This window comes from Trichechus manatus, unplaced genomic scaffold (genome assembly GCF_000243295.1).
Source record: "Trichechus manatus latirostris isolate Lorelei unplaced genomic scaffold, TriManLat1.0 scaffold00006, whole genome shotgun sequence".
NCBI lineage: Eukaryota > Metazoa > Chordata > Mammalia > Sirenia > Trichechidae > Trichechus > Trichechus manatus.
In genome coordinates, this window is record NW_004443942.1 from 18328669 (window position 1) to 18339200 (window position 10532).

Consider the following 10532-nt stretch of genomic DNA (forward strand, 5'->3'; position numbering starts at 1 on the left):
CCACCCTGGCCTTTCCCTTTTGTTACCCAAAGGGCTGTGTGTTGTAAATCAAGTCACTGGGCAACTAGGTGCCTTCAGAGAAGCCCCATGCTCTCTGGTAGCAACTGTTCGTTCTGTCCAAAGCTGCACAGAAGGAGGGCACTGGGCTCAGGACAACCAATCCCAGCCTCCCTCCCGGCCCCTAGCAATTAATTACACTCCCTCCGAAGAGGCTCATATGGGAATATACTAAGGGCAAGTAGACACCACTTCTCTTCTGATCAAGTGGGAGCTGGTAATTCCTCCCTGTTATGGACATCTAAATGCCTGATCTCTAAGCGAGTTTTGCAATAAAAGAGCTGACACCGTGAACAGCTGGAAAAAAGTGAAAGAGCTTGTTCACTTGCTCCTGCTGCTGCTCCAGCCCAGGGACATAATACTAGAGACAGGTGAGAACAACTTTTCCTCCTATCTGGAAAGAATTTAAATGAAGGTGATGCTTTGCATTGAGTCCTAGAGTTTCTGTGGTTGGCACCTGTAATAGTTAAAGCATTTTCTCTTGCTAACTGCTTCCCCTCTAGGCCATAAAACCTCTTGGTTCTTTACTTTTATTTATTTTTTTTACACCTCCAAGCTCCCTTCAGGAGTTGCTACACCTTCAGATTGGGACATCTTTCCTTATTTGCAAACCCCAGCTGAGTCTGGGGGTAGGGCTGCCTTGCAGCTGCCCAGAGCAGAAAGTCTTCCAAGGAACAGCAGAACATCAGAAGTCGGGGCAGATCAACCCTGAGATGTGACTGGCATCAGGAGGCTCCCTCCCCAGAAGACATTTAGGACCAAAGCTGACATTTTCTTTCCTTGGTGAGTTTTGCACGGTTTGGCACCTGAAGCACATCTGAGAACAGGTATGCTTGACCTCGACTTTCTTTTATTTTAAGGGCTTGTGTATTCAGGTCTGTGGTTTGGGAGTGAGTGAGGGCATCCAATTGGAACTCCAGTCACCTGTATCTCACAGCCATGTGAGCTGCAATGGAAGATGGTCCATCAGGCATTTGAAATAGGCTTGATTTTGGACTGCACTACAACTGATTGCTTCCTGGCAGCTTCCATTCCACAGTTATGTTTGGCTTAGCCTAGTAGTCAAATTACTTTGCAATCCCCAAGCTAACTGAGAAAGTACACTGAGGGGACAGAGAGGATACCGTCTAAAAAGCAGACTGGGTTGGCAATGGGGCAGTGGAGGGGGCGGGGGAAGGCCTGGCTGGATTTTGGAAATTTTCTCTGAATAATCCACAACGCAGTCCAAAGAAAAGTGACTGCATATTATACCTTGGCCCTCTGTCAAACCCAAAAAGCTGAGCGGCACATGTTTCTTTAGAATGTTGTTTAAATAAGGTCATTGTGCACCCTTTTCATTGTTTTTTCTTACTGAATGAGAATCAAGGTAATAGATTACAGGTATTTTGAATCAATTTAATTAAAAATGTAGGCTTTCTCTTAGTGAATACTCTTTCTGGTTCAAAGAATTCAGGGATCTTTGTAAAATCTAGACCCAGTTCTCTACATTACATCAGTAAAGCCTTGATAATTTGAGCTCCAATATGAAAGTGGTAATTCCACTGGAGTGGAGCTCAAGTTATCCATTTTATAATTTAGAAAGGAAGGGTTTGGGAGAGAGTTGATACTTAAAAAAGATAGCAGACAAAATGGTTGACTCAAGAGAATGGACAGGTTTTTCTAATGTCTTTATAGAATTCATTCTTCACATAAGAAAATATTCATGAATTATAGAGAATCTTAGCCACTTACTAAATCAAGTTAAGAAAACTTGTAAGTTGAGGGGACTTAGCAAGCGACATGAGTGGCATATGTCTGTATTCAAACTATATTAAAGTTCGGTCACCACAAATATAGTCTGATTTAACTCTATCTTCACAAAAAAAAACCTGTTGCCATCTAGTCAATTCCAACTAATAGTGACCGTGTCAGACAGAGTAGAACTGCCCCCATAGGGTTTCCTAGTCTGTAAATCTTTACATAAGCAGACTGCCAGACCTTTCTCCTTCAGTGTACCTGGTGGATTCGAACTGCCAACTTTTCGATTAGCAGCCATGCACTTAACTACTACACCATCAGAGTTCCCTGTGTCCCTACCAGGTGGAAATTAATAGAGTTTTATGATTTAAAGTTTGAAATACAAAATGCTTTTATATTTTTTAATAATATTTTTAAGCTTCTACAGTGTAATGTCTGGAAAACATTCCTTCTTTCTGCCCTCTCCTTCCAAAGCCAAAATATCTTGTAGTGAGGTCAACGAACAGCTAACAATCTTGAGATTAAGCTCAATGTTTTATAACTGTACATAGTACATTGTACATTAGTACATTTTTGGAAAATTGAAATTATTGCTTATAAAGTTATTCAGCCATAGATTGTCTATGATACAGTACTATGTAGTGGTTAAGATACTTATAGCCTCTGTTTTCTAGTTCTTTACTTCACTCTCCAAGCTCAAGATCATCTGTAAATGGAGGTGATGGCACCAATCTCATCAGGTCTTCTGGAGAATTAAATAAGGTTAAGACATGGAAAGTATTCAGAAGAGTGGGTAGAGGACGATAAGGGCTGAATAAATATTTATACACATACCTCACACACATACACTGATACATTTTTATGTTACTTGCATTTGGCTCATTTTCTTCTTCTACTACCTAGAGGCAGGAGGTCAAACTCGTTAGAGGATCCTGCTATATCATAGCTGACCTGAAAACTCATTCTAAGAAAGAGAAGATGGAATTAACAGATGCAAATATTTGATAACATGGATCTCTAAACTATCCTTACTATTCTTGTCTTCCATTACCAAAAACATTTAAGAAATTACAGCCTTTTATTTTGGGGATGAGTGCTTTAGTGAACGAATTAGCCTTCTCAGACATTATTATTATACATCAGTTTTAACTTTATGTGTAGTAACTGTGAAGTTTCTGCATCAACTCACTGAGAATATCATTCAAAGCCCATGATTCAATTTAGTAGTAATTCGTGGCTGAGGAATTTTTGTACTCTTTTATTAAAACACATTGCCATTGAGTCAATTTTGACTCATAGCAACCCTATAGGACAGAGTAGAACCGTCCCATTGGTTTTCCAAGGAGCACCTGGTGGATTCAAACTGCCAATCTTTTGGTTAGCAGCCATAGCTCTTAACTATTATGCCACAAGGGTTTCCACTCTTTTATTAGGACTTATTAGGACTTAAAAATCTCACTTTACATATGCCTAAATCTCGCTCTTAAATTTTCATCAATGCTGAACCACGGTTGTGAATTTGGAAAGTGCAGAACCTCCTTCTACCAACCATTTGGATTAATATTTCTCTTCTGCATTGTGAATTTGTATTTAAATTCTTAACTTATATCCTTAGTAGCCATTCTACCATAGCAGTCAGACTGATATCGCATAATGTAGCACGCTGGACTGGTAAACCTGGCTCTGGGGCGACTTCTCACACTAACTAGCAGTGCAGTACTGGACAAATCACACCCAACATCTCTGAGCTTCCATTTTTCCTATGTGTCAAATGAGGGCACTAAACTCAGCGATATCACAGGTTGTTCTGGCCATAAGAGTTCTACTTGTAAGTTCCTTTTATTTCCAAAGTCAATGTATTCACTAACTTTCAGAGCTATTTTCTGGATTTTTCAAACAGTTCTGGAGAAAACAAGTCACAAAATTTGAGTTTCTTAAATTAAAAAACAGACAAAATCATATCCATCACGAAAGCAGGAAAATCTCTAAAACTAACTAATTTGGTAGTTCCACAAACAGGAGTCCCAAACAGATTTTCATAACTCTAAAGAGAAAAATATAGTGAGCAAGTTGGAAAAAAAAAATCAAATGATGGTATAAAATGAAAGCAAACCTATCCCATCATTTAGAAAGCCTTCAAAATCCAAGGCTGTTTTTCAGAATAGGCAATAACACTCCTTCCCACCAAAAGAAATCTGATATTTCATAAGCTGAGCTATAACGGTAAATAAGAAGCCAAATACTAATTAAACACAAAATAAATAAAATTCTCATTCAATAGATGCTCTTTAATTTAGCAAAGAGGTCTCAATGATGTAAAAAAAATCTTATATAGAAAGCAGTAGATGTTTTTCTTTTATCTATAGAAATATAATAATTTATCAACTACCTAAAGGGCCATGGTGCTTCAACATGGCTTAATTCTAACAAGTCAAGTGGGTGAAACTGAAAAATGGATTTGAACAAACCATGCTCATGGGAAAACCTAAGAATCTTCAGAAAGAACTTGCTTTTGAATATTAGTGATCCTTGTTGATTTTGTTGCTATTGTTGTTTTGGGTTTTCTTTTTTTAATAATATTTTATTGTGTTTTTGGTGAAAGTTTACACAGCACTTTATCTTCCCATTCATCAATTTCTACACAATTTTTTCAGTGACATTGGCTACATTCTTCACAATGTGTGAATATTCTCATTATTTCTATTCTGTTTGTTCTGTTTCCATTAAACTAGTTTCCCTACTCCCTTACATTCTCATCTCTCTCTCATTTGTTTTAAAATAATTGTTGACATTTGGTTGTTTTGGTTAGTTGTTGTTTTTTTGTTTTCAAAATTTTCAACACGTTTTCCCCAATAGAGCTGTAAATAAGCCAAGAAAGGTTAAGAAGGGGAATTATTTTCCCTTTCACTATGCTTTTACCTGGATTACCATTCACATGTGTCATAAAGTTAAGAAAAGAATTGTGACGCATAGATATATCCTGCCAAGTTCCTTCATAGATACCCAAATAATTTAACTTCACCAACACCCAAGTCATTCCAGTTATTCCACACTTTCTCCTGTGTCTCAAGCAGCTTCCCATCAGTCAAGGTCCTGATAGCTCCACTCCTTTTAGAAAATCTTCCTCAGGATTTCATTTGGCCTGGTGGGTTGGAGGAAAATTCTCTGGTTTCCCTAATGTCTAAAAATATACTGCTTTTCTCTCTAGTTAAAGCCTGCTAGGCAGAAGAAAAAGAGAAAGAGGGAAAGTTCAAAATAGCAGGCTGGAATGCAATTAGTGTTTGTTGGTGCAGGTGTCCATGGATGTGATTGCATCAACAGTAGGTGTGACATGGGCGCCGTGCCATCTTTAAGTACAGAAACTATGTTCAGTGTGGCCAAAAATGCACCTTACAAAGAGTGTATCCAATGCATCAAATTTCAAGTTGTACAAAAATGCTTTCAACCAAAAAATTTTCAAACTTATCAAGGAACTCATCATTAAAAATGAGTTGAGTTTAGGATACACATTCACACATGGAAATTTAATGGTTAAAATAAGTAAAGACTTTTTTTTCTTAATTGTCTTACTCCCTTAGAGAACTTAAAATGCAGTCTACAGTCATCTATGTACTGATATTTACGAACTTTTTCTTCTGCTGCTTATTTGGGTAATTGCAATCATTTTTCTATTGGGTTTTAATGAATATTCAATGATTTGTTATATATGAAGCACATAAGAACAGTAACTGGCATGAAGAAAGCATCAGGATATGTATACTGCTGCTACACTTGTTGTTGTTGTTGTGTACCATAAAGTCGATTCTGACTCATAGGATCATATAGGCCAGAGTAAAGCTGCCCCATAGGGTTTCCTAGACTGTACGTAATCTTTACAGGCACAGATCACCAAGTCTTTTCTCCCATGGAGTGATGGGTGGGTTCTAACCGCTGACCTTTTAGTTAGCAGCCAAGCACTTAACCTACTACCAGTTAATTATGTTAACTGTAAACTTCCTGTCAATATAATTAAAACCAATATTCTTGCTGTAAAACAAAACTGGTTGCTCTTTCTGAAGATCCTATAAAGTAATTACCATATTCTTCCAAATCCTTAGGCTAAAAAAATAAAAACCTTTCTAGATATTCTTTACTCTTCTTTCATATAAGGTACTAATTTTTATGTCCTTTATACTGGAAATATTACATTAATAATATCTTGTATAATTGGAGGCTCCAGATTTTGAAAGACATTGGTAAACTGAAGAATAACCACGGCAGGAATTTTGAAAGGTCATATCTCATAAATAATGATAAGAAAAGGTGGGTAGACTTAACTTAGAGAAGAGAGAGAAGAGGCCACATGATTGCAGTCTACAATAATTGAAGGGCTACTGTTGTGGGAGAAATGAATCCTACTTTGTTTTGAGAAACCAAGCTAGGACAAATATGTGAAAAGTATTTTAAAAGATAGGCATGTTCTCACTTATGCTCAGCAAAACACTTCACCAAAAAAGTAAAAAGAGAACCTACAGACTGAGAAAAAAATTTTGACTATTCCAAATCCAGCAAAGGTCTAATCTCTAAAATCTACAGGAATATCAAACACCTCTACACAAAAAAACAAATAATCCAGTTAAAAAATGGGCAAAGGAAATGAATAGACACTTCACCAAAGAAGACATTCAAGCAGCTAACAGACACATGAGGAAATGCTCGTGATCACTAACCATTAGAGAAATGCACATCAAAACCACTATGAGATACCATGTCACCCTAGTGTTACTGCCACGAATCAAAAAACAGAAAATAACAAATGTTGGAGACGCTGCAGGGATATTGGAACTTATGCACTACTAGTGGGAATGCAAAATGGTACCATTTTGGAAAATGATATGGTGCTTCCTTAGAAAGCTGAAATAGAAATACCATATGATCCCATCCTAGGAATATATCCTAGAGAAATAAGAGCCGTCACACGAATAGACATTTGCACAACGATGTTCATTGCAGCATTGTTCACAATAGCAAAAAGATGGAAACCTAGGTGCCCATCAACATATGAATGAATAAACAAACGATGGTACATACACACAGTGGAGTACTACGTAACGATAAAGAACAATGATGAATCTTTGAAGCATCTCACAACATTGATGAATCTGGAGGGCATTATGCTGTGTGAAATAAGTCAATCATAAAAGGACAAATAGTGTATGAGACCATTACTATAAAAACTCATGAAAAGGAGGCGGGGCCAAGATGGCAGAGTAGTCAGACATTTCCGGTGGGATCTCTTACAACAAAGATTGGAAAAAACAAATGATTCAATTATATATGGCAATCTGGGAGCGCTGCACATCAAAGGCAGACTTGAGGAATCTGACTGAGTGGCAGGGGGAGGGGGAGACAGTTCAGAAGCAGGGAGGAGTTGCCAGACCTGACCCAATGAGAGCCTGAGCCCTTCAGGCCTGATCAGCTTGGGGATGAGCAGTGAGGCAGGCTAGCAACCATGCTCCGGAGGTGCATTTTCCACACCGGGAGAGACCCAGTGCCAGAGAGTCTACATGGCCACCCAGAACCAGTGAGAAGCAGCCCTGGTTAGGCAAAAGATAAGTACTTGCATACTGCCTACTGTGTGGATCAAAAACACCCCCCTTAGGGAAAAACCTCTCTCCTATTTACCTCTCCACTCCCTGCTTTGCATTGGGTACCAGACCGGCTTCAGTAGGATCAGTCACATTCCCAGAGCCATTCTCTCTGCCTTGGGGAGTGAACAAATTAACAAACAGGAGAAAAAATAAACTGCCGGCTGCCCTAAGCCAGGAACCCAAGGTAGGCACAGCTGCTTTGCCTAGGCACAGGCATAAGGGATTCAAGGACTTTGAGTGCCTTTCCCCTTGCATAGACTTGTGTGGGCCCACCTCAACAACATAGGCCCTCGTTACTGCAGTACTTCTACTGTTTCAGCTGTGAAGTGGCAGGTTCTTGACATTTGACACTGCTCTGCCCATTAAGCAGGGTCTTCACCTACCCACATCAAGGGTCTGAGGATTGGTGGCTCCAACCACACCACCCAGCCACCTACAATAGGGGCCCATGAATAAGAGGTGCCCCCCAGTTGTTACAGCCAACAGCATTAGGTGCCCATAGTCCAGATGTAAAACCTCCCACCCACGCACTCTAGGGAACAGGGACATGCCTTCCTCCAGCACACTTAGGGGTGGCCGTCAGCCCCCTGCCTTGCAGAGCATGTTCCCCTGCTGCAGTCAGATGCCTGTGCCTATACCAATCACCCATGCCTATCTAGGACTGTAAGTGAGAGCCGACACCACATGCTTGTTGGCTATCTGAACACCTGAGCCAAATCCATACAGGAGTGTGCAGACTCCTGAGTTCACATACCTAGTAACAGATCTAACCACCTGGTGACAGGACATTAGAGCTTCAAAGGTGCCAGTAATCAGACTAGGTCATATGAGCAACCTATTTGGGCATATCAAAACAAAACAAGAATCTAGGACACAGTAAGCAAACATAAAATAAATAAATATAATAACTTATTGATGGCTCAGAGACAATAGTTAATAGCAAATTATATAAAGAGGCAATCCATGATGGCTTCAGCCACCTCCCAAAAAAAAGAATCTAAAAATTTTCCAGAGGAGGAAAATTTCTTGGAATTACCAGAGGCAGGATAGAAAAGATTAACATACAGAACTCTTCAAGAAATTAGGAAGGAAATTAAGCAAAATGCAGAACACACAAGAGAGGAAGTTAAAAAGATTAGAGAAGAGCATAATGACAAACTTAACAGGCTGCAAGAATCCATAGAGAGATAGCAATCAGAAATCCAGAAGATTAACAATAAAATGTCAGAATTAGACAACTCAATAGAAAGTCATAGGAGCAGAATTGAGGCAATGGAGGTCAAAATTAGTGAGACTGAAGTGGGAGCACTTGACACCAAATTATTTGAGGAAAAATCAGATGAAAAGATTAAAAAAAATGAAGAAACGCTAGGAATTACATGAAAGTCTATCAAGAAGAATAACCTACAAGTGACTGGAGTACCAGAATGGGGGGATAACAGAAAATACAGAGAGAATTGTTGAAGATTTGTTGGCAGAAAACTTCCCTGATATTGTGGAAGATGACAAGATATCTATCCAAGATGCTCATCAAACCCCACATAAGGTAGATCCCAAAAGAAAGTCACCAAGACATATAATCAAACTTGTCAAAACCAAATATAAAGAGAGAATCTTAAGAGTGGCTAGGGATAAACAAAAAATTATCTACAAAAGAGAGTCAATAAAAGTAAGCTCAGACTATACAGCAGAAACCATGTAGGCAAGAAGGCAATGGGATGACATATATAAATCCTTGAAGAAAAAAAACTGCCAGCCAAGAATAATATATCCAGCAAAACTGTCTCTGAGATATGATGGCGAAATTAGGGCATTTCCAGATAAACGGAAGTTTAGGGAATTTTCAAAAACCAAACCAAAATTACAAAAAATACTAAAGGGAATCCTCCAGTTAGAAAATCTGTAACATCAGATAACAATCTGAGACTAGAACACAGGACAGAGCAACCAGATATCAACCCAGATAGGGAAGTCACAAAAGTAAATCAAAGCTAAAACACTGAAATTAATAGGGAAACAGATGTCAATATGTAAAAGATGATAACATTAAAACAAAAAAGAGGGACTTAAAAAATGTAGACATAGATTTTTCATATGAAGAGGAAGTCAAGGTGATATAAAGAAATAAAAGACTGGTATAAACATAGAAAAATACAGGTAAATATTAAGGTAACCACAAAGGAAACTAACAATCCTACAAGTCAAAATAAAAAACTAGAAAAATATGAGGACTCAACCAACACAAAATCAATGACAATGAAAAAGATGAAAAGAAAATACATAAAGAGAAACGTCTCAGCACAGAAAATTAAGTGGAACAAGGAAACTGAACAATACACGAAAAAGACATCAAAATGACAGCACTAAACTCATACCTATCAATAATTATGCTGCATGTAAATGGACTAAATGCATCAATAAAGGGACAGAGAGTGGCAGATTGGATAAAAAAAACAAGATCCATCTATATGCTGCCTACAAGAGACATACCTTAGGCTTAAATACACAAACAAACTAAAACTCAAAAGATGGAAGAATATATATATCAAGCAAACAACACTCAAAAAAGAGCAGGGGTGGCAATATTAATCTCTGACAAAGTAGACTTTAAAGTAAAATCCACCACAAAAGATAAGCAAGGGCACTATAGAATGATTAAAGTGTCAATACACCAGGAGGACATAACTATAATAAATATTTATGCATCCAATGACAGAGCTCCAAAATACATAAAACAAACTCTAAGAGCACTGAAAAGAGAGATAGACAGCTCCACAATAGTAGTAGGAGACTTCAACACACCACTTTCGGTGAAGAACAGAACATCCAGAAAGAAGCTAAACAAAGACATGGAAGATTTAAATCCTACAATCAACCAACTTGATCTCATAGACATATACCAAACACCACCCAACAGCAGCCAAGTATACTTTCTTTTCCAATGCACATGGAACATTCTCCAGAATAGACCACATATTAGGCCATAAAGCAAGGCTTAACAAAATACAAAGCATTGAAATATTATGATTATCTTTTCTGACCATAAAGCCATAAAAGTAGAAATCAACAACAGAAAAAGCAATGGAAAAAAAATCAAACACATGGAAA

General features: G+C 38.2%; 1 protein-coding gene across 2 annotated transcripts in view; it reads left to right on the plus strand.

Moving 5' to 3' along the window:
* The first annotated feature begins 565 nt into the window (after positions 1-565).
* The window catches only part of BBOX1 (gamma-butyrobetaine hydroxylase 1), a 70248-nt gene continuing 60281 nt past the window's right edge, over positions 566-10532 (plus strand). The window contains exon 1 of one of the 2 annotated variants that reach the window (XM_004369728.2): positions 566-840. The gene's annotated coding sequence lies outside the window, so the exon portion shown is untranslated. The remainder of the gene's footprint in view (positions 841-10532) is intronic. The other variant, XM_012557375.2, reaches the window with a different exon arrangement.